This window comes from Pleurodeles waltl, chromosome 4_2, assembly GCF_031143425.1.
Source record: "Pleurodeles waltl isolate 20211129_DDA chromosome 4_2, aPleWal1.hap1.20221129, whole genome shotgun sequence".
NCBI lineage: Eukaryota > Metazoa > Chordata > Amphibia > Caudata > Salamandridae > Pleurodeles > Pleurodeles waltl.
In genome coordinates, this window is record NC_090443.1 from 681,133,417 (window position 1) to 681,158,389 (window position 24,973).

A 24,973-nucleotide genomic window follows, 5' to 3' on the forward strand; every position below is an offset into this window, starting at 1 on the left:
ATGCAGGCCCACTAGTAGCATTTAATCTACAGGCCCTGAGCACATATAGTCCACTTTACTAGGGATTTATAAGTAATTTAAATAATCCAATTGTGTATGATCCAATGTTATCATTTTTAAAGGGAGACAGCATATGCACTTTAGCACTGGTTAGCAGTGGTAAAGTGCGCAGAGTCTTAAAACCAGCAAAAACAGCATCTAAAAAGTGGAGGGAGGCAGGCAAAAAGTTAGGGGTGACCACCCTAAGGCTGCCAGGTCTAACAATAGTCTTGATAGCTTGTGCTACCTTATAGCTTTTTATGAGTACAGTAAATAAATGCATTTTTGTGACATGAGTCTTCATCAGAAAACGTTTTTGTTAAATTCTAAAGGTTGTTATTGACTATGCAATAAATTCGAATAGAATTCAAGTACAAGCTCAAAGTGCCATTGGTACCATTGCTTGATCAATCCTCTCTACCTTTATACTTGACTACAGTCAAAAGTCAACACATCCAATTCTCACCCTACTCCATTGCCAGACTACTGGTATCAAGTATAATTTAAATAGAAGGTTTGAATATGACAATACGAAGATGTTGGATTTAGAGAACTATTAAGGGTGTAATAAGCAATGTTTGGCATAGAGTTTGAAATGCCTTTACAATGCCTGCCTGGTTCTGCCAGCCTGAACGATGAGGTGGAGAGTGATGCTTTTAGAACAGCATCATGAAGTAGACTATTGTTAATCCCATTTCCACTTCAGCGGTCATATACATTTTTTGACAAGCATCCTAGCAGGAGTTCGGACCGATCCACAGACCTGTGCTGTCTCCAAACGGTAGAAGCAAAATTTGGAATTATCAGTTTTGGAACATTATTCCTAGGAACACTTTAGGCGGTTCTGTGAAGAAGGCTCGCTTCAGAGTTTGGGCAAGGATGTTATTTTCTCTCCTGTGTTTTAAAGACGGAAAGTACAAGTCACTGTGTGCCAGTTCAATTTCTGGTGACACTCACTGAAGTCGGCTCCATTCAAAACAAGGTAAGATCTCATACTAGCTTCAAACCAACACACTGCTGATTAAGCCCATCCTTGGCTCTCCTGATATGTCAGCTACATCCAAAGGAACATCGTTGCAGCTCTTCTTCTCTGTGTTACGAGCTGTAGTAAAGAACACGGATGATTCCCTGAAACGTCATCGCACAAGAAGTGGAACAAACGAGACATATTTAACAACATCGGAGTGAATGATTAGTTGTTATTATTTTACTACAACATGCCAGCTGGTATTTAAGGATACAACTCGTTCTATTTTAAAAATGGTGAAACCATAAAGTTCTCCTTTGTAGGACAAACATAAAAATAGGAAGGAAAGCCATCAAATCAGGAGCAGGGAGTTGAAACAAACAAGCAGACCACCCACTCATGAGCAAAGGTTTATATTATGTATTAGAAACAACAGGTCTACCTGCAAACAGCTAAAGCTGTCGGTAGTCAAGACCTAAACAGAGATCAAAGGTCAGATTTATCATTCTTTCGCACAGTGTAACGCAGCAAACCACCTTGCTGCTATGTGCTGTGTGAAAGAAGAACGGCAAGAATGCACCGTATTTACCACTCTACAGCATATTCCTCTCCTTTGCTAGCACTGATTCACAATTGGCTGCCTAGAGAGGATGCAGGCACCCTTGCGTCACGTTGCAAGGGGGCCTATGTTGTAGTCGGGATTGTTTTGGTGCAGGAAGGGGCACCTTCCTGCACAATAACTATCCTAAGAGGCATCTCCCTCTTTCTATGTGTGTTGCACCCCTGTGAAGGTATAGCATTTGGTTTTTTGGCTGCTTTTTATTGCAATTTCATAAAGATAACAACAACAAGGCAGTAGGCTTCGCAAAGAAAAAAGAGGGTGGGGAAGGAGAAAGGGAATAAACAGCAGTAAGCTCATTTCAATGCCTAATACATATTGGTGTCATCATCCCATCAGAGATATGTCTAGAAAAGCAGGGAATTCATTACAGTACAGAGAGATTCAATACATTTTCACTCCACCCAAAGGATAGCCTCGGGAGAGGGCCAAAGCTCATTAACCCACTCCATGTAGCAGGGTTTCAGGTATACGGGTAGTCAGGGGCAGGATTGTCTGGGTCACTGGCTGCACTATCAGATAAGTGGGAATTTCTGGTGGGGGTGTCTGTCTATCTGAGGTAGACCAGGTATCGGCTCCCAAATGCCCTTCAGGTGGGATCTGGGTGGCATAAGCTCCCAATATGTTATTAGCTGCTCCTGACAAGATACAACATCTTTCAACCAGTTCTCAGTCTTTGGTGCAGGCCACCTGCACCAATGCACAGCAACCAGTTGCTTGGCTAAAAGGAAGAGCATGGCAGAGAAGCATCTAACACTAGGGGGGACATCTTTAAGGTAACCTAAGAGGTCAACCCACGGGGTCTGCGGCAGCGCATTTCTTGTCATCTGCTGTAGGACCGAGTAGACTTCAGACCAGTATCCTGCCACTTGCAGGCACTCCCCGGTGAGATGGAGCAAAGAGACCTGAGGAGCAGCACACCGCAAGCAGCCAGGAGTTGTTGACCAACCCCATGCACATTAATTGTACTGGGGTATAGTATAGCCTGTGCGGATATTTTTAAAGTCGCAATCTATAGATCGGTGAGAGGGCAGCCATTTGCCCACAACAATATGGCCATTGCGCATCTGTGATGGGGTGCCTGTGTCTAGGTCCCAAGCACCACAAGCTGCCAGGGTGTTCACTGGTACCTTGCCTAGCATTTCAGTGTATATGTGTGTGACTAATTTGCGAGGGGAGGCATTTGTCAGCATATGTTCAAGTGTATGTGAGGGTGTGGATGCAGGGAACATGGCATGAGTCACATGGCAGGTAGCACAGAGCTCGTGGTAAAGGAGGTAAAGTCTAGTACTGTGTGGTGTGGATGCTCATCATGTGAATGAGCGTAGAATTTGACCATCGAGGTATACGTCTGCAAATGTAGTGAGACCTCACCAGTAGGCTCATGATCTGGTGCTGTCATCCTGCATTGACAACAGCAGGGGTTTGCATGCAAGAGGGATGGAGGGAGCGTAAAAGCAAGGTAGGCAAACTCAATTCCCAAGCCCATTGAACATATTCAACCCTGGTAATGTCTGCATGTGGTGGCTTGAAGGGCTGGGAGAGCACTGTGGCCAAGGGGCAAGGGCCACCTGATCTGCCTCCTCCACTGTATAGGGCTGAAAGCATGTGTGGTAGAGCCAAAAATGGAGGAATTGGGTTTGTGCGCATAGTGTGTATAGCATCATATCGGGTGCGTTGAGGTCCACCCTCCTGGAATGTCAGAGTGAGCGCCTTTCACATGATCCTTGCATGTTTTCCAGTCTAGACCAGGGTCACTAGGTTGGAACGCAAGCACTGGAGGAAATGCATGGTGAGTGAGACTGGGTGGTTAAAGAAGAGATACAAGAAATTGGGTAGAGTAACCATTTTCGCAAAAGTGATTCATCTAGTTACAGCAGAGGTAATTGATTTAAGGTCAGAATCCTCTCCTCCGTCCATGCCATGGCCCTGCCATGGTTGGCCCACCAGAGTTCATCTATGTCACGACTGAGTCAAATACTTAGGTAGCGCACTGGCACAGAGGCCCATTGCAATGGGTATTCAGAATCAAATGCTTGTGTGCCCACAGTGAGGGGAAATAGTATGGATTTAGCCCAGTTTACCTGGATGCCTGAATAGCCACTGAATCTGATGACTTCACAAATGATGGGATTTAGGTTTGTTTGTGGTTCTCAAACATACAGCATGCCATTTTTAGCATACATGGATAATAAGATCTGTCAGGCCCCAGTGGACATGGAGCTGCCAAAGTAGACAGCCAGCAGTTCCATCACCACAGCAAATAAGAGTGGGGATAGTGGGCACTGCTGTCGGGTGCAGTGCATGAAAAGAAATGTGTCAGAGAGCATCTCATTGATGCGAGGTCAGGCCTTTGGAGAGGCATATAGAAGCAAGATACAGCGCATAAAGGGTGAGCTGAGACCAAGACACAAGAGTAACTGGAATAAGTAGGAACACTCCTAAGAATCAAATGCCTTTGTGGCATCAAATAGAGCAGCGATAGCCACAAGCCGGGCTCTATAGAATGCATGAGGCTGAATACTTTGTGAAGAATGTGTGCCGTGCCAGGCATTAACTCCGACGAATCCAGGCAAACAATGTTGGGCAGCAGAGGGAGAAGGAGGGTCATGGGGAGCTTGGTGAATATTTTATTTTCAACATTTATCTTTGAGAGTGGCCATTACAAATCACAGCGATTAGCAGGCTTGCCCAGTTTAAGTATCATGACAGTTATTGCTTCACGAAGAGATGGCAGTACCTCACCATCTGTTAGGGCATCCTCATACATCGTAAAAAGACGCAGGGCCAATGGGGCTGCGCATTCTTTGTAAAAGGACGTGGTAAGCCCATCTAGTCTGGATGCTTTATCACTGGGTAGGCTATCTATGACCTGAAGTGCTTCTTTCACCATAAAGGGGAAGTCCAGGTAGAGATCATGGGCCAGTCAAGTCAAAGCAACTGAATGGTAACCAGATAATCTGACAGCTTCTCCTTATTTGACACCATTGTGGTGCTGTAGAGCTGGTAGTAAAAGGAGGTCATGGTTTGGAGTAGTCTAGCAGGGGTGGACTGGAGCTCTTGGTACTTATCAAGTAGCTCCACGGTTTAGGCTAAGGCCCATGGCCTGCAAAGCATGTTAGCAAGCGTATTTCCAGTGCGGTCACTCTTTCCGTAGTGATGGGCAGTTGCCTCCTGGTGCAAATAACAGGTGCCTCTCATAGCCTCGTCATCATATTCTGAGAGTTTCACACAAATATCTGCTTTGATGGAGATGCTTTTCATGACATAGAATTGTGGTTTGAGAGATCTAAGGAAGCTCCACCAGGATAACCTTGAAGATACCTGACTGTTTCATGAAGCAAATACTGAAAATTATGACTTTAAAAGCCTCCCGCTGCATCAACAGGGAGGAGTCTGACTTCTGGTTGGGGACAAAATAGTCAATGATCGCAGTATGGACCTCATCCCTTAAAACCAAGTCATGAAGGGCCTAAGGGGAGCAAGTGCCAGGTGAAGGCCTGCAAAGTAATCAGAAGTCAGGAAAGTTTCTGCAGGACAGGGGCATGGTCCGAAGGGGCATGGGGCAAATGTGAAACTAAGGACATCTCAGGTAAGGAGCCAAAAATCTATCCGCAACCATGTGCATGTGCTACGGTAATACAGGTACCTTTTTCTCTGTGTGCATGCAGCACCTTCCAGATATTGCAATTGTTCCTCATAAGTGTGTTGAGTTGCACAGGCGTGTTGGGACGGGGTCGTCTTGAAGCACCAGAGTGGTCCACTGTGTGATCAAGGACAACATGAAAATCACACCCCTCTGAATCATAGCTCCCTGTCCCATGCTGGCCATCAGCCATCACAGATCAGCTAAAAAACTCTGGCCAGTCAGTGTTAGGATCATAGTTAGAGGCTAGAATGACAGGATGTCTGTGAAGTGTGCCTGCAAGAAGGACATAGCACCCATTAATGTCACAGATATCTTGGGTCAAATGCTAGGGTCCTTACACAGAAGTATGACGGTAGCCCAAGCGTAGTTAGAATAGAGAGACACATACATCTCTACACACCATCCCGCACGTAGGCAGTATGCCATCATCTGAGTAAGGTGGATTTTTGGAGAAAACAAATGCTTATGCTGTGCCTATTGAGATAAGCATGGATTAACCTGGCCTTCTGCTAGTCATTCAGCCCGCAGACATTCCTTGTCAGACACTGGGTCGTGATCATCGCATAAAGGGGGCAGCAGGCAATAGTGGAAGTGGGCAAGAAGCTGTGCATGATGGCGACTCAGTGAGGTGCCCAGCCACATGTGAAGTGAGGAGGAAGAAAATGAAAAACACAAACAATAAAACAAAGCCACCCCCACCTACTTCAACCCCAGAATTTGCCTGAGAGTCCGCATCTCACCCCGCCATGAACCACATTTCAGAAACAAACATGCATAATGGAAATCACCTCATGAGATGTCAAAGAACCAATCACCTCAGTCAAGAAGAGATGGATGGCCAGTTGGGCATGGGTGCACCAGATTTGAGGTCGGTGTGGGTATCGAAAACACACAGTCATTAGAGGTGGGCAGTATACTCCGCTTCACAAGTGGAGTTAGTGGAGTTTGCCAGCTCTGCACTCCGCTTGGAGCACAGAGTTCTGCAAAAACTCCATCACCGCCACATGGCAGAGTTTACTGGTGCCCACCTACCCCTAAAATAGTGTGTTGCCAATAGTAAACACTGACTTCTTTCCAGAGATATATGTTGTGACTTGTGAGTTATTCAAAGCACCATTCAAACATCACAGAGCCATCACGGACTCAGCAGCTAGCATTGATTGACACAGAGCTGTCAGGGACAGTGAAGACAGAGAAGAGGAGGAGGGGGGATGTCAGAATCCACCAACATCATAGAAGCAAGGGGCAGGAGTTTAGGAAGAGCAAGCTCGGTCGCTGGCAGGAGCCGTGGCTGCTCAGCAGCGCATGCCCCGTCATTGGCAGGATTGGTGGCAGTGCGTGCCTTTCCAGCGACAGAACAGGACACTCCCACAAAACTACACTGAGAGTAGTGTATGTGTTGGGTACAGTGATTGCACAGCGGGGGAGGAGGACTCTGCCACCAGCACAGCCAAAGTATAAGTGGATGGCTGTAGAGAGGTGAGTCTTGCTACATAGCCTTCTTTTTTTCCCTATTGTAAGGAAATGCCTCCTTGGCATGGTTACCCCCTAACTTTTTGCCTTTGCTGATGGTAAGTTTTGATTGAAAGTGTGCTGGGACCCTGCTAACCAGGCCCCCGCATCAGTGTTCTTCCCCTAAACTGTACCTTTGCTTCCACAATTGGCACAGACCTGGCACTCAGATAAGTCCCTTGTAACTGGCACCCCTGGTACCAAGGACCCTGATGCCAGGAAAGGTCTCTAAGGGCTGCAGCATGTCTTATGCCACCCTGGGTACCCCTCACTCAGCACATGCACACTGCCTCACAGCTTGTGTGTGCTGGTGGGGAGAAAATGACTAAGTCGACATGGCACTCCCCTCAAAGTGCCATGCCAACCTCACAATGCCTGTGGCATAGGTAAGTCACCTCTTTAGCAGGCCTTACAGCCCTAAGGCAGGGTGCACTATACCACAGGTGAGGGCATATGTGCATGAGCGCTATGCCCCTACAGTGTATAAGCGAAACCTTAGACATTGTAAGTGCAGGGTAGCCATAAGAGTATATGGTCTGGGAGTTTGTCAAACACGAACTCCACAGTTCCCTAATGGCTACACTGAAATCTGTGAAGTTTGGTATCAAACATCTCAGCACAATAAATGCACACTGATGCCAGTGTGGAATTTATTGTAAAATGAACCCAGAGGGAATCTTAGAGATGCCCCCTGAATACCAATCCGACTTCTAGTGTGGGGCTGACCAGTTTCTGCCAGCCTGCCACAACCAGACGAGTTGCTGACCACATGGGGAGAGTGCCTTTGTCACTCTGTGGCCAGGAACAAAGCCTCTACTGGGTGGGGGTGCTTCACACCTCCCCCTGCAGGAACTGTAACACCTGGCGGTGAGCCTTAAAGGCTCACCCCCTTTGTTACAGTGCCCCAGGGAATCCCAGCTAGTGGAGATGCCCGCCCCTCTGGCCACTGCCCCCACTTTTGGCGGCAAGGCTGGAGGAAATAATTAGGAAAACAAGGAGGAGTTGTCAACAGGAGGACTCTGCGCGCTCTACGGGCGACTAAAATGCAAAAACCCAGTCTTTATGCAAGAGCATAATTCATGCATTGTGTTTATATGCAGTTTGTTAACCTTTTGCATTGCAGAGTTTTACCTTGAAACCACTATTAATAATGTTTGCAAATAATGTTCATTTGAAAGGTATTGCTGCAGGCTTACAGAGTGTATCAGGGTGTGGTCCCTTTCTAGGACCTTCTAGAAGCTTTCCCTGCAGCATGACTTGGTTTGGTTTGTGGGCTGGGCCAGACTCTATATAAGGGAGCCAGCCCAGCTCCACATGCTCACTATTCAGAGGTCCTGGTGCAGAGCAGCACCAACTTGCTGAGCTCCTGTTCCGGAGGCCTACCTTGACCTTGCAGGCCTTTGCCCTTCATTGTATTGGTGATCCTTGATCAGGGCGGTAAGACGGAGGTCGGGCTGGGCCCTCAATCCTGTTTTCGAAGGCATTTGAGTTTTTGGGCCTAGTTTTTCATGTTGAAAGGTTTTTCCTTGTGTGTGTGAATGTGCTTGTGGTTTCTGGCATTTACATGTTGATAATTTAATCAGCAAGACCCGCAATTCATTCCTTGCATTTAACTCTTGATAATCATTGTGCACGACCATTTCTTGGCATTTGCATATTGACTTTCGAATCGGCAAGATGCGCAATTCATTCCTTGCATTTAACTCTTGATAATCATTGTGCGCGGCCATTTCTTGCCATTTGCATATTGACTTTCGAATCGGCAAAACAAGCGATTCATTCCTTGCATTTAACTCTTGATAATCATTGTGCACAACCATTTCTTGGCATTTGCATATTCACTTTCGAATCGGCAAAACAAGCGATTCATTCCTTGCATTTAACTCTTGATAATCATTGTTCATAACCATTTCTCAGCATTTCCATATTGACTTTCGAATCTGTAAGACGCGCAATTCATTCCTTGCATTTAACTCTTGATACTCATTGTGCGCTACCATTTCTTAGCATTTGCATATTGACTTTCGAATCGGCAAGACGCGCGATTCATTACTTGCATTTAAATATTAATAATCATTGTGGGCGATCATTTCTTGGCATTTGCATGGTGGCATTAGAATCGGCAAGACGTGCAATTCATTCCCGCATTTAAATCTTGATGTGTCAGATCGTTTACAGAGTGCGCGAACATTTCATGGCATTTGCATATACCTGTTGGAATCGGCAGTGTGCGCAATTCATTTCCCGCATTTAAACCTAGGTGTTCAGATCGCTTACAGTGTGCGCGATCATTTCATGGCAATTAAAACTTTGATGCGTAGTGTTTCCTGAAGTGCACACAATTATCCAGGGCTTTTGAATTTTCTGAAAAGGTGTTAAAATTCAAGATGTTACATTATATGTGCATATTAAGTCCTTAGTACAATTCCTATTGTTTTCCAGAGAATGTTCAGATTACTGTTTGTCCTCATGTAAAAAGATGCAATGTTTGTTCTGAAAACATTATTCTAGAACAGTGGTTCCCAACCTTTTGACTTCTGTGGACCCCCATTTGATCAATACTGGAGCCCGGGGACCCCCACTGAATCATTATTGGAACACGGGGACCCCCAAGGAGTCATTACTGATAGCTGGGACCTAATATTTTTACATTTTTTAAGCAGCCGCGGAGCCCCTGAGGAGGCTTCGCGGACCCCCAGGGGTCCCCGGCCCACAGGTTGGGAACCACTGTTCTAGAAGGTTCTTATATTCCTAGACAGTATGTAACAATTCATGAAAAGTTCATATGAAACATTGTATTAACCATTCTTGATTCCTTTACAGGTACCTAGATTTCTTGAGTCCTAGTTAGTCTACTGCTAGGCCATTCATGTTCTTTCAGTCTAAGGGGGTGATTCTGACTGCGGCGGACGGCGGTCACCGCCCGCCACGCGGTTCCCGCCGAAAGACCGCTCCGCGGTCAAAAGACCGCGGCGGTCATTCTGGCTTTCCCACTGGGCTGGCGGGCGAACGCCGAAAGTCCGCCCGCCAGCCCAGCGGGAAACACCCTTCCCACGAGGACGCCGGCTCAGAATTGAGCCGGCGGTGTGGGAAGGTGCGACGGGTGCAGTTGCACCCGTCGCGAATTTCAGTGCCTGCTGGGCAGACACTGAAATTCTTTTTGGGGCCCTCTTACGGGGGCCCCGCGGCACCCCCTACCGCCATCCTGTTCCCGGCGGGAGAACCGCCAGGAACTGGATGGCGGTAGGGGGTGTCAGAATCCCCATGGCGGCGGAGCGCGCTCTGCCGCCATGGAGGATTCTCAAGGGCAGCGGAAAGTCGGCGGGACACCGCCGACTTTCCGTTTCTGGCCGCGGCTGAACCACCGCGGTCAGAATGCCCAGCGGTGCACCGCCAGCCTGTTGGAGGTGCTACCGCCGACCTCCGCCATGGCGGTAATTACCGCCAGGGTCAGAATGACCCCCTAAGTGTTACTTCATGTTCCGAGTATCATTGAAAACTAGATTCAACAGAGTGTTACTTCATGTTCCGAGTATCATTGAACTCTAGATTCAACAGAGGGTTATTTCATGTGCTGAGTATCATTGAACCCTAGATTCAGCAGAGTGTTATTTCATGTCCTGAGTATCATTGAACCCTAGATTCAACAGAGAGTTTTTATGAACCTCAATGTGATTATATCTTGATATTGTGTTGTTTAACCTTTTGCTTCCTACAGGCCTCCTTCCCAGCTGTTCCCTTCCTAATCCCCTTTTCCCCACTTGGACTCTCTTAGGCTCTGTGATATTTCTATCAGAGTTTTGGAGCTGTCTTGTGGTGGACATGTTGGGAACGTGCGCAGACCCTGAGGATCTGGTCTCCCTGACAGGAGTCGCCCACCAGTCAGGATAGCCCCTAAGGTGCCCTGAGCTGAGGTGACCCCTGCCTTTAGAAATCCTCCAACTTAGTTTTGGAGGAATCCCCCAATAGGATTAGGGAGGTGCCCCCCCCCCACAGGGAAAAGGCACAAAGAGGGTGTGGCCACCCTTCAGGACAGTAGCCATTGCCTACTGCCCTCCCAGACCTAAACACACACCTAAATGTAGTATTTATGGGCACCCAAGAACCCAGGAAATCAGATTCCTGCAACCTGAACTACAAAGAAGGACTGCTGACCTACAAGCCTGCAGAGGCGACGGACGACGACAACTGCTTTGGCCCCAGCCCTACCGGCCTGTCTCCAGAGTCGAAAACCTGCAACCAGCGATGCATCCAACAGGGACCAGCGACCTCTAAAGCCTCAGAGGATTGCCCTGACCCCCAGGACCAAGAAACACCCATGAGCAGCGGCTCTGCTAAAAAACAGCAACATCTTTGCAACATAGAAGCAACTTCCAAAGAACTCACTCTTCCCGTCGGAAGCGTGAGACTTCACACTCTGCACCCGACACCCCTGGCTCGAGGTCCAGAGAACGAATACCACAGGGAGGACTCCCCGGCGACTGTGACCCCATGAGTATCCTGAGAGGACCCCCCAGACCCTCACAGCGACGCCTGCAGAGAGAATCCAGAGGCTCCCCTGACCGCGACTGCGTGTAACAAGGGACCTGACGCCTGGACAAAGCACTGCACCCGCAGCCCCCAGGACCAGAAGGAACCATACCTCAGTACAGGAGTGACCCCCATGCGACCCTCTGCCTAGCCCAGGTGGTGGCTGGCCCGAGAAGCTTCCCCTGTGCCTGCCTGCACCGCTAGAGTGTCCCCCTGGTCCCTCCATTGTTTCCTATACAAAACCCAACACCTGCTTTGCACACTGCACCCAGACGCCCCTGTGCCGCTGAGGGTTTGTTTTGTGTGCCTACTTGTGTTCCCCCCAGTGCTCTACAAAATCCCCCGGGTCTGCCCCTGAGGACGCGGGTACTTACTTGCTGGCAGACTGGAACCAGAGCACCCCTGTTCTCCATAGGCGCCTATGTGTTTTGGGCACCTCTTTGACCTCTGCACCTGACTGGCCCTGAGCTGCTGGTGTGGTAACTTTGGGGTTGCCTTGAACCCCCAACGGTGGGCTGCCTATGCCCAGGAACTTAGACTTGTAAGTGTCTTACTTACCTGACAAACTAACCATTACTTGCCCCCCCCAGGAACTGTTGATTTTTGCAGTGTCCACTTTTAAAATAGCTTATTGCCATTTTTGCCAAAAGTGTGTATACTATTGCTGTAATTCAAAGTTCCTAACTTACCTGTGTGGAGTACCTTGCATTTTATGTATTTACTTCAAATCTTGAACTTGTGGTTCTAAAAATAAATTAAGAAAAAATGTTTTTCTAAAAAAACTATTGGCCTGGAGGTAAGTCTTTGAGTGTGTGTTCCTAACGTATTGCCTGTGTGTGTACAACAAATGCTTAACAGTACCCTCTTATAAGCCTACTGCTCGACCACACTATCACAAAATAGAGCATTAGAATTATCTAATTTTGTCACTATCTTACCTCTAAGGGGAACCCTCAGACTTTGTGCACACTGTCCCTTACTATGAGATAGTATATAAAGAGCCAACTTCCTACACCTATGTTGTTCATGAGGTGTTCATGAGGTGTCTGTTGAACAATCACCCTCCCGCCCCTTTTTGACTGGAACCTTGCTCCAGCTGAACTGGAAAAAAACTCAAATAACTTGATTGCGCCTCCTTTCCTTTTCACACAGTGCCATGAAGTGCTGTCTTCTTTCGGTTATCCTTAACAAAACAAACTCTGAAAGCACAAAATGTTTCAAACACACTCCGCGAGCCTTTGCTATCATGCCTGTCCTGTGACTCGATGTGAAGGCCTTGGCAGCCGAGACAGTGCTTGCCATGGAGACCACAGGTGCCTGCTATTCTCTCAGTGGCATCTTTCCAGCATCATTGCAGCTGCACAGTGGGACAGGGGGTGCAGGCGGCTGTGAGCCATTTCGGGACGTCTGGTCCACGGGGACAGCGCAACAATCAAAACAAAGCAATTTAACTGTAATTACTCCACAAATCATTTAACAGGAGGATTAGCCATGTGCCAGTCCTAAAAAAAGCATACACATTACACCACTGACTGCATTGTGAGGGCTCTTCAGTCACAGCTGAGAACACCAGGGACTGATGCACAATTCTGGCTGCACAAAGAGATGTACTTATTTGCACAAAAGCCATACATCGGATTTAAAAAACAGTACACAATGAGGAAACATTACTGTGAATGGTTTGGGCTTCCCAGTTTGGGAAACAAGCCCTTAGTTATCAATTAGGCTGCCTGCTCTGCTTACTCCTTGAACTTGGTGGAATTTGGCATAGTATTTTGGTAACTCTGTGGAATTCTGTGGAGTGAAACTCTGCAAACTCCGTGCAGACCTAATAGTCATGATCATTAAACGCCCTCAGATACGGAGTCTGATGAGGATGACGACCCATTACCACCCCGTCACCCAGCAGATGGATCAAGAGCAGCAGAAGGCAGACAAAGACGTGCAGAGATTACGTAGAATTAATTTTAGTTAAAGCAATGATGAGACCACATATTGGGGGTCATTACAAGTATGGCAAGCAGTAACCGCCGTGCGGCCGCCAATGCGGCCGCTTTTCCGGCGGACCCCATTACGACATCCCCGCTGGGCCGGCGGGCACAAACCAAGTTTACGCCCGCCGGCCCAGCGGGGATGAGGCCGCAACATAGGAGCCGGCTCTTAATGGAGCCGGCGGTGTTGCAGCTGTGCGATGGGTGCAGTAGCACCCGTCGTGCTTTTCACTGTCTGCTATGCAGACAGTGAAAAGCTGCCCGGGGCCCTGTTAGGGGGCCCCAGGACACCCCTTACCGCCAGCCTCTTTCTGGCGGTGCAAACCGCCAGAAACAGGCTGGCGATAGGGGGGTCATAATCCCCAGGGGCAGCGCTGCTTGCAGCGCTGCCCTGGCGGATTATCACTGCCGAGGCTAAAACGGCGGGAAACCGACGGCCCCGGCGGTGCGACCGTGGCGCTACCACCGTGGTCGTAATACGGGTCTCGCCACATTATTCCTTATTCCTTATGACCCCCATTGTTCCTTATTGCCACAGGTATCACATTTATTGCCTTAACTTCAGGTCAAATATGTAACATACAACATAGGTAGTTCAAAATCACTATCTGTACTTAAATCAAATGCTTCACCATGAACATCAAATAGGTAGTGCAATGTCACAAAGCAACAAGCCCCGGAAGATGTCCACATTACTTTTTGTGTCTATGCACTCCACTGGAATGGTCAGTGGGCTTAGCAGCATCTCTTGTTGAGGGTTCCGAGACAGCATTGTGTCTAGACCTGTGACTCCAGATCTCCATCATGGGGCTGTCACACTACTGAGTTTAGAGAGCTTCTCACTATCCCCACCACCTAGGTCACTGTTCCCAGCGATCCAGGCTGTCTGCACATTCTCCAATGCATTGGTAACCTGCACCAATCAATCCCTGTGCAACATCTCCACTGCAATGTGCCATCTCCACTTGCATGCACAAGGCACATCGTGACAGTAAAACGGTTGCAGTTCTGAGGTGATGGACAGATTTGCTAAACCCATCCAATCTATCCATCAATTGGTGATGGCGCCTACGGTGGATGACATGCTCCTACTGCATTACTGTGCACAGTTCCTTAATGGCATTCATCAGCTCCCTTAAATTGTCTGCTGTTGCTTTCAGTCCATCAAACATAGTAGCATTCAGCTGGCACATGTTGTGATTGAGAGGCACTAACTGCCTGTGCATTGATTCCATGTGCTTCCATTGTTGGCGCTGCACCTTCAACATTGATGCCTCCAGACCTCCAAACATAGGTGGGCCCTCATCTCCCTTTTAGATCTGTCTAACATCTGCCTTACGTCTCCTTAAGGGAGTGTCTTGATGCTGGAAAAGGGACTGATGACTGTGAGTGCGTCTATCCTCAGAAAGTGGTGTATGCACGTGTTCTGTCAAGTCACAAGACTCCAGATGAAACTCAGGGATTGGTTCCACTGTTGCCCTGCATCTGAGTTGTGCAGGTGTTATGGACACAACGTTGTTGACCTCAGACCATGGCTGGCTTTCCTCATTCCCCCCAGTTTCTTTTTCTGTTGCATGTGGTGCAGGGCAGGGACATGTGTAACATTAATGAGCAGTATTTCTGTTACATATTACTTTTTCATGCCTCAGTTCACAGTTTAATTTTAAAGTAAACAGTTTCCCTGACATAGTGTTTCTGCTTGGCTTTTGGCTTGTCTGTCTGTGTGGGGATGCACAATGCTGCAATGTTTGTTCTAGGTTCACAATTGTAGTATGGACTACCACTCCCATTAGGCATTGTTGGGCTGAATGGAACGAGTGGCATGGACTATTTAGATCAATGAGTGCTAACATTGATTTTCTCTAGTAGACAATTTTGCCTGCACATATGGTGATTCAAGTAATTGTAGTCCTTACCTTTGCTGGTGCCTAGTGTGGTGAGGTGTCTATGTCAGTGACTCCAACTATGGCTTCAGGCTGCAGAGTTGCCTCCACCATGTCCTCCATGGAGTGGTGTCTGGGTGGATGGTCCTCCGCAAGTGTTCCTTGCCTCCTTAACCCTGGTTGCTACCCTCTCCTTTGCACGTGTATGTAAATCGTACCAGAACTTGCGTATCTCCTCAATGGAGCGCTGCTCCACACCCACCATGCTGATTTTCACCCGGATGTCGCTCTAAACATTTGCACTTCTCACTCTCTAGGACATGGAGTGAGTTTTTCCCGAAGAGCTTGCCATGGCTCTTCACCACCTCTTCAGTGAGCACCTCAAGTTCCTGCTTACTGAACTTCAGCTTTTTCGTTCTGCCTCTAGCCTCCTTGGCATTCCCCTCAGTGGCCATGGTGTGTTTGGGTCCTGGGTGACACTCCTGACTGGCTCCCGATACTCAGCTCACTGTGTCTGCCTCCTCCTGTGGCTCAGGCTTTTGGAAACAGCATGGACGGACCCAGTTCCTGGTTGTGAGGTCATCAGGCTGTTCCAAAGTGCAAAAAACACAAATTGCTATTACCAAATAGTGATTTTTAACGAATCACTATTTGGTAATCACTGTTTGTGATTGCAAACTTTAGGTCATTGCTAAATATTTTGTGATTTCGTTGTTACGTTGCATTTCTCAAATTCCAAATAGCGATTATGCAAAAATCACTAATTGGATTGGTAATCACTAATGTGGTCCTTTATGCATTAAGACCCCAAGACCCTTTATTCTAGCTCCGCATGGATGGCACAGTGCTAATCCAATGCTTAAAAACTTTGCTAGAAAAACAGACATTTGAGGTGAGCAGATTTAGGGTGTCACTGGCTTTGTAGGGTGCGCTATACAGGAGCTGCTCTCCACCTAAACTTGAGAACTACCCAGACTTCTCTGCTACTTTTTTGTATAATTTATGCAGAACTCTAATGATAGGATACTGTTTTAAAATATGTTACCTACTAGCAATTGCCAGTAGGTAGTCATAGTTAGGACCCAGTCTCCATTGAAAAAAGCTTTTTTGACTTGCCTATATCTTTGCACCTTTTGACAAATCTGCACAAAATTTTCCAAAAAAAGTGTGCCCAAAGATCTTTTTGTGCATGGAAAGTTTTGGGATGATCCACCAAGCTGGGGCCGAGAAAAAGAGTGGGGTCAAAAAAAGTGCATTTCCCATGTTAATTCCCAGAGACTATTTAGACACACCTGCAGCCTGAACCGCTGGACAGAAATACACCAAATCTGGCAAAAGGTAGCTTTTGATTCTCAGATAACCCTTTTTTATTGGGTGTAAACCTGCACAGTAGTTTTCAAGAGATAATAGGGAAAATACATTTGTATATCTAGGGCCGCAGATCCAGGGAGATCTTGCGCTGAGATCTGATTGGTTGCCAACACTTCAAACAAGAAGTGTTGGCAACCACTTTGGGACTGTGCTTCAGCCAAGCCCCCGAAAAAATGTAAAACAAAAGAAGAAAAGGGGGCATGTTATGTTTACCCTAACCCCCTAATCTTGGTCCAGGGGTCCACCTGCCCCCACCTATCCCCCCCAAGGCTAAACAGCATTTTTTGAAAAAGAATTGAGAAATCCACTCCAGGCTCCACGGATTTCCCCGTGATTTAAGAAAAAAAACCACAGTGTCCCATGTTATTAATGATTTGGCCCCCAGGGGGGCCTGGTCCAGGGGGCTTTGCGGCCTCATAAAAGGAGGGGCTGCATGGGCTCCCCTCCTAGGGCTTTTAGTAGCCATGGGGACCACCACCACCTCAGTGCTATGATTTAAAAATATGAGAGGGGCACATGATCCCCTGTGCCCCCGGGACCACCACTTCCTCAGGGCAAGATATTGGCCCTCATTATGACCCTGGAGGATGGGGGAGAAGTGGCGGTAATACGCCAACAGGCCGGCAGAAAAAACAATGGAATTATGACCATGGTGGTTACCGCCATGGTCATCAGCCACTTCTCCACTCCGACCGCCAGGGCGGTGATGACCGCTGGGCTGGAGACTTCAGTCGGCCATCACCAGACTGCCGGCGGTATCACAACCTTGCATACCGCCATGGATTTCGGGTGGTTTGGAACCGCCATGAAATCCATGGCGGTAGGCACTATCAGTGCCAGGGAATTCCTTCCCTGGCACTGATAGGGGTCTCCCCCACCCCGAGTCCTCCCCCACCCCCCAAAAGTGGCAGGATCCCCCACCCCACCCCTACCCCCAACATTGAAACACACCCCCACCCTACACGCATACAGACACCACCATTACACATACCCACACACATACCCACAAACATACCAACAGACACACACACAGTCATACACGCACACATACATACAGACATACATGCACACATACTCACAGACATGCAAACAGACAGACACACACACATTTTCAAACACATAACACCCCCGCATGCATACACGCACTCACACCCCCCCTCTACGGGCCAGATGTAGGAAGCCGTTTGCATGGTGCAAACTGCGAAAATCGCAGTTTGCGCCATGCAAACAGCCTTCTGCAATGCACATTCACAATTTGCGAGTCGGTACCGACTCGCAAATTGTGAATGCGACTCGCAAATAGGAAGGGGTGTTCCCTTCCTATTTGCGACTCGCATCGCAATTCGCAGTTACCACCAGTGTCACACTGGTGGTAACTCATTCGCAAAAGGGAAGGGGTCCCCATGTGACCCCTTCCCCTTTGTGAATGTTGGTAAAAAGTTTTTTTCAGAGCAGGCAGTGGTCCAATGGACCACTGCCTACACTGAATAAACGAAACCAAATGGTTTCGTTATTTTTTTTATTTTGCAACTAATTTTCCTTTAAGGAAAATGTGCTGCAAAATAACTTTAAAAAACTGCTTTATTGAAAAAGCAGTCACAGACATGGAGGTCTGCTGACTTCAGCAGGCCACCATGCCTGTGAGTGCAGGGACTCGCTATGGGGTCGAAAAATGCGACCCACCTCATTAATTTTAATGAGGTGGGTCTTTGCGACCCCATAGCGAGTCGCAGACAGTGTCTGAGACACCGTTCTACATCCGATTTTGCGATTCGGAAATTCGGACCTTGCTACATCTGGCCCTACATACTCACACGCACACTCCCATGCACAAACACAACACCCTCCCAACCTCCCTCCCCTAACGGACGATCAACGTACCTTGTCTTTTGATCCTCTGGGAGGGGATGGGATCCATGGGGGCTGCTCCACCGCCAGCACCCCATCACCAGAACACCGCCACACCGAATCATGGGACGTGATTCGGTGGGCGGTGTTCTGATGACGTGGTGGTGGAGCAACCTCCACTTCCCCGCCAACCGCCAGTATTGCTGCTGGCGGCTCTCCGTCAGAAAAAGGATGGAGGGCTGCCAGCAGTCACAATACGCTGCGTGGAAAACCGCCTGCACAGACCGCCGAGATCATAATGAGGGCCATTATCATAATAATGGGGGGGTCCTGAAACCTCCCGGGCCCCAGGGACTGCCACCTCACCAGGGCTATTTTTTCATAAAATGCAGGTGGCTGTGCGACACCCGCGGACCGGGGACCACCACCTTTCCGGGGCAATATTTGAAAAGAAATAAGCAGTGGGGCCACGCAGCCCCCTCCGGTCCCCGGGGACCATCAACTCCCTGGGGCTCAAATGTAAAAGTATGCAGGGGGCTGCTATCTCATAACATTATAATAATAGGGGGGACCTACAGACCCTCCTGTGCCCCAGGGACCCCCACCTCCCCGGCGCAATAAACCAAGAATGAGAGGGTTGCTGCATAGGACCCCCTGTGTCCCAGGGACTGCCATCTCCTCGGGCATTGAACAAATAATGCGGGGGTGCTGTGGGGCTGTTCCCATACCCTGGGGACAGTCACCTCCCAGAGGCAATGAGCCTAGGATTCAGGGGTGCGACGTGGGTCACCCACACCCTCGGGACCGCCACCTGCGTGGGGCAATAAACAAAGAATGCAGTCGGTGCTGCACAGGCCTCCGGTGCTCTGGGCACCACTGCCTCCCTCAGGCAATGAAACAAAAATGCAGGGGGTGTCGTGTGGGCCCCTCCCACACTCCGGGGACTGCCACCTCCCCAGGGCTCAAACTTAATAATATGTGTGGTAGGCTGCAGTGGTCCTCCACACCCCAGGGAACACTACCTCCCTAGGGCTCAAATAACTTTAAAGCAGGGGTCTCTCACGGACGCCCAGCCCTGGGGCCACCACCTCCCTGGGACAAAATTGAAGGATGGAGGGGGCTGTGCTGCCCCCTTTTAGAGACATAGATGGCCCTGGGGACCGTCACCCCCCCCAGAGCCATCTCATGCTACCTCCTAAGGTGCCCACCCTTGGGAGGTAGCTGTATGCTTTTGCTTGGAGGGAGCTGACAACTACCACCAATCAAAAGCAAACATAATTCCTCTTTCAGTAAGCGAGAGCTGTCAGACCTCTCCCTCTTGCTGAAAGCTGAATTTATAGCTCTTTCCCTGTCCTCTATCATGCCTACAGGTAAAGAGATAAAAACATTACTCCTGCATGCAGGGACCTGCTATTTGTAGCAGCTCCATGCATGCGGGAGCAATGCCAGCTCTCACAAGAGATGGGAGCTAGTTGGACCAAGGCTCCCCCCACAACACCCATTGGTTTACACTGGGTGCTCTGGACACCCAGTAACGTGGCTGGGCACTGGGGGATAGGTTGCCCAGGGCTGAAATCAGCCTAGGAAGGGGGGACGCATCACCCCCTTCCTTTTATAAGTTAAGTATTTGTCTCTGAAGAGGTGGTGGTCGTCAGGGCCTGCGGGGTGGTCCTTGTCACCCCTCTTTAAATATTATTAGAATAGCCCCGGGAAGGTGGTGGTCCCCGGGACTTGGGTGGGTTCACACAGCTCCCCCATATTTCTCAACTGTAGCCAGGAGGTGGTGTTACCCAGGGCACTGAGAGGTCCACATGCCCCCTATATTTTGTAAACATAGCCTGAAAAGGTGGTTGTCCCCAGGGCACTGGGGGTCTGCATGTCCCCCTCCATATTCTTTAAAATGTAGCAACGAGGAGGTGGTGTCTCTGGGGTATGGGAAGTAGGACTGTCCAACTCCCCCCATATATTTTTTTAATGTTGTCCTTGGGAGGTGGTGCTTCCCAGGATGCAGAGGGGTCCATGCACCAGCCCATATAGTTTTTAAAACGTAGCCCTGTGGAAATGGTGGTACTCGGGGCACAGGGACATGTGCAGCCCCCCCCATATATTATTTTTATGTTGTCCCAGAAAGATGGTGGTCCCTGGGACCTGGGGGGTCAGTGTGGCCTCCATAAGATGTTTTATTATGTAGCGCTGGGGAGGTGGTGGTCCCCAGGCCCCGTGCAGCCCCTTAAAAATATAGTTATGTGAGGTTGCTCCCTTTAAGCTCTGAACCACCTTGACTGTACATGGGATCAGGGGCTTAAAGGGGGTTGGGCCCTGTGGCCATCCCCTGCCACGCATGTCCAAAGGCCATGCATGTCACAGGGTTGATATGATTAGAGCGGGTTGGCCGCAAGGCCTGGCCGCAGACCACGCCCTGCAGCTAACCCCTGCTGCACACGGCGAAGGCTGTACACAGCAGTGATTGGATTACCGTATAGTAATTAAAATTACTTTTTGTTATAAAAAACAGAGAAATTCATTGAATAAAACAAAGGGTGCATGGACATGATAGTTAGGAAGTAGAATTTTAAAAAAGCATACAGGTTCACTTAAAAAAACAAAGGTAACAAAGACATTATAGTTAGCCTCACATTTTAAACTAACGAAACCATAGAAATTCGCCACTCATAGATAAAGTTATTTCAAGTAACTATAACTCATGCTCTAAGGTAACTATAACTCACACCCTTGCAATGCACTGCTAATGACCTCAGATATTACAGCACTCATGATATCTTTTATACCATAGTTGATAATATCATTGTAACATTTGTTTTAAAATTATTCATAAAAAACTGTGGAGGGCGGGTGTGAGTTATAGTTACCTCTGGGTACGAGTTAAAGATACTTGAATAACTCTAAGTATAACAGGTGAATTTCTGTGAATGTTGCAGTGATAATATCAATGATGCTACAGAAGATGTCATAAATTATGTAATACATGGGGTAATTTGCTGAGTATGAGGGTGTGAGTCATAGTTACCTTAGGGCTGAGGTTAGATTTACTTGCAATAAGTATAACCTCTGAATTTAAATGGTTTTGTCTGTGTAAAATCTGAACCTAGATATAACGTCCCCCTAACCGTTGTTATTTCAGTGAATTTGCAATTAAGTTTTTTTTCCTAAATACAACATCCCTGTAACCTTTGTTTTGTCAGTGAATGTCTATGATTTTTAATGATGTTTCCTAACCATAAAGTCCCTGTAGCCTAGGTGTGTGAGTGGGTGTGTGAGTGGCTGTATGGGTGTGCAAGGGTGTGTGTGAGTGGTTGTTTCAGTGTGTAACTGGGTATGTAAGCATGTGAGTGGGTGTGTGAGTGGCTGTTTTGGTCTGTGAAAGGGTGAGTGTAGCTGGATGGGTATGTGAGTGGTTCTGTGGGCATGTATGTGGTTGTGTAAGTGGGTGCTTGAGTGCTCTGTGGGTCTCTGAGGGTGTGTGTGAGTGGTTTTGTGGGTCTGTGAGTGTCTGTGTGTGGCTGTATGGGTGTGTGAGTCATTGTGTGGGTGTGTAAGTGCATGTGTGTGTGTGAGAGAGTGTTCTGTGGGTCTCTGAGGGGGTGTGTGAGTGGTTTTGTGGGTCTGTGAGTGGGTGTGTGTGGCTGTATGGGTGTGTGAGTCATTGTGTGGGTGTGTAAGTGCATGTGTGTGTGCATGAGTGTTTAAGTGAGTGTGATAGCCTGCGAGTGGTTATCTGTTTTTTTTTTAATTGGGGACTGGATCTGCAGAACCATCTAAATTCACCCAAAACAGTGAGGATCCCGGCAGATCAGTGGATACTCATGCACTAAAAAACTTTTGGAATCATTTCTTATCTATGATGGGTCCCTCCCAGACCACTCCATCAGTCGCATGGCGTCGGGTCACCTCTACCCTGACCCATTCCATCACTTTTCAGTTTTAATTTCCCTGCTAGGACTTGAGTCCTGATGAAGAAAACAGACTCAACTTTCCTTTCAGGATGCAACCAGACAATCTTGGAATTGCTGTTGCCACATTGCTCCATGAATCTATCCGTATCCACAGAGGATCCATGGCTGATCCACATCTCTAGATATACATAAATATTTTTACTTTAATAACTCTAAAACTTCTGAACATATTTAAACCCAATTACAAAAAGAGATATTTCTGGAACAAGATCTAACTTTCTGTCAAATGTGGTATAATTCTGTTCAGTGGTTGGGGCTGTAATCATGTCTAAAATCTCTATGGGAAACTGCAGTGTGAAGATGTGTTTTGGGACCCCCTTTTAGTCTGCCTCTGCTTCACGAATCACACACAAATGTGAGAGACAGCAGTTGAAATGACTGGCAACTAGCTTTGAAAGTTTCCTTTGGGTTTGTCAAATGGCACTAAAGTTATTAGCAAAACCAAAATACGCTTTTCCTATAGAAACTAGGTCCTAACTATAGCTACCTACTGGCAACCACCAGTAGAATATATATAAATATATATCTATCTAGATCTCGGATATTATTCAAGAACTAAATGGGTGGTATAAATGTACAATTATTCACCCAGTGGATGTCATTACTGGGAAGTTATGGTTAGGATCGTGTTTCCATAGGAGATGCATTTTTTTATGCTAATAACTTTAGCGCTGTTTGATAACTCACTATGAAACTTTCCAAACAATTGTTACTTTTTGACTAGTTTGTGCATGGAAAGTTTCAGGGTGATTTGTTGAGTGAGGGCCAAGAGAAAGAAGTCTGAAAAAGTGTTTTCCCATTCATTTTTCAAGAGGATATTTAGACAAAGCTACAGCCCTAACTGCTGAATGGAGTTAAACCATCTTTGAAACCTAGATCTTGGTCCTGAAATAGTGCTTTTTGTGGTTTTATGTAAATCAGTTTGGCAGTTCTGGAGATGATGAAGGAAAAAGATAGACTTTTTATGAGTTCATAGATATGGAGTAAGGCAAGGAAGCGGAAGTCGCTGTGTTACCTCACTTCGCACCATGGGGGTATTACATGGGTGTTGCAGTGGATCTTCCCATACAACTCTCATTCCTTTTGACACTTTCACAGATTTGCTTAGTGATGAAAACCTGGGCAGTGCCAAAACATTGTGCCTCCCCAGAGCAGGCGCAACTAAGAGATATATTTGTATTTCTCCGCATTTTATCCACTTTCCATGTGTGCAGCATTCTGCAGCACACTTTGAAAGAGGAAAATGCCTCTCTGCATTGTTTTTGTGCAGTAAGGTGCCCCTTCCTGCAGAACACAATCCAGCTTGCAATTCAGGCACCTTTGCATGATAGTGCAGGGGTCCTGTGTTGGGGATAGGCAGCAAAATGTGCACCGGCACAGGGGAAAGGACAGGAATGCACCATATTTCTAAATACTGTGCATTTCAGATCTTTCACCTTGGCGTACAGCAGTGTAGCAAGAAGAGTTGCGCCCCTGCCCTACGTTAATTTTTCACTAAATATGTGCTGGAGTATGTTTCCTAGCTGCAGTGGTATAATGGAAAATGATGTGCCCTCCTTGCAGAATGTGTTATGGTGCCCCATATGTCACATATATCCATAGTTTTTTTGTCTGAATGGGGCTAACTGAACAGTGGGAGTCCCCTGATGCAGGGGCCCCTCGTTAGGTGACAGCAGCATTCATCCACGGTTACGTTTTTATCTGATACAGTCTTAAACAGTGTTTGAATTAGAACCAAGTGACATTGGTATGTTGTGAGATATACAAATGTATTCAGTGAATCAAGCAATCTATGGTAGGAGTGCTTCTGGGGTTGATGTGAGATTGATCTCAATATCCCACGCAAGGCAAAATGATAATGTCCTCTTTACAGTTCTATACCTGTGTAAAGGGAACTGGAAGGAATTTGAGTCTTTGGAAATTCCTGTTCTAGTATTTCCCATTACGATAAACACATTGGCTCTTGCAAAATAATCACATGTGTATTTATTTATTTATTGGTTTTTCTGAGTTTTTCTGAGTGCTGCAAAGCTGCATGGATATTAGTTGTTTTAAAGAAAGTAGGAGAGGAAACACCCTGGTTACAAAAAGGAGAGCTACCTAACATAGAGATGATCATTGTATTTGCTGTCATGTAGGGCAAATCAGGTGTTACTTCAGAGTTGATCAAGTTAGTCCAAAAAATACCTGCATTAGTAAAATGCTATCACATATGATTCATGATTGTGTTGGTTAGAAGTTTGGCATCATGCCTTCCTAGTTGAATACCGAGTTATCTTGGAAATAACTACGTGGAGGGGAAAATATTGAGGACATTGGAATACATGCAAACCCTGTTTTAAACTAATCCAACAAACTTAAAAAATATTTCTACTATTGAACTTTTTACTAAAAACTCAGTATCAAACACTGTTTAGAAAGCTTCTAAGAACTCAATCTTGATTGATTACCACAAGTGTAATAACATTCTACCCCATTGACATCATAAATGTTCCTACAGCTTAAAACTGTGAATTTGATATGGCATTTTCTTTAGGTTTAAAATTTATTTTATTATTTCCAAGAGATAACATATACACTCACCTACATC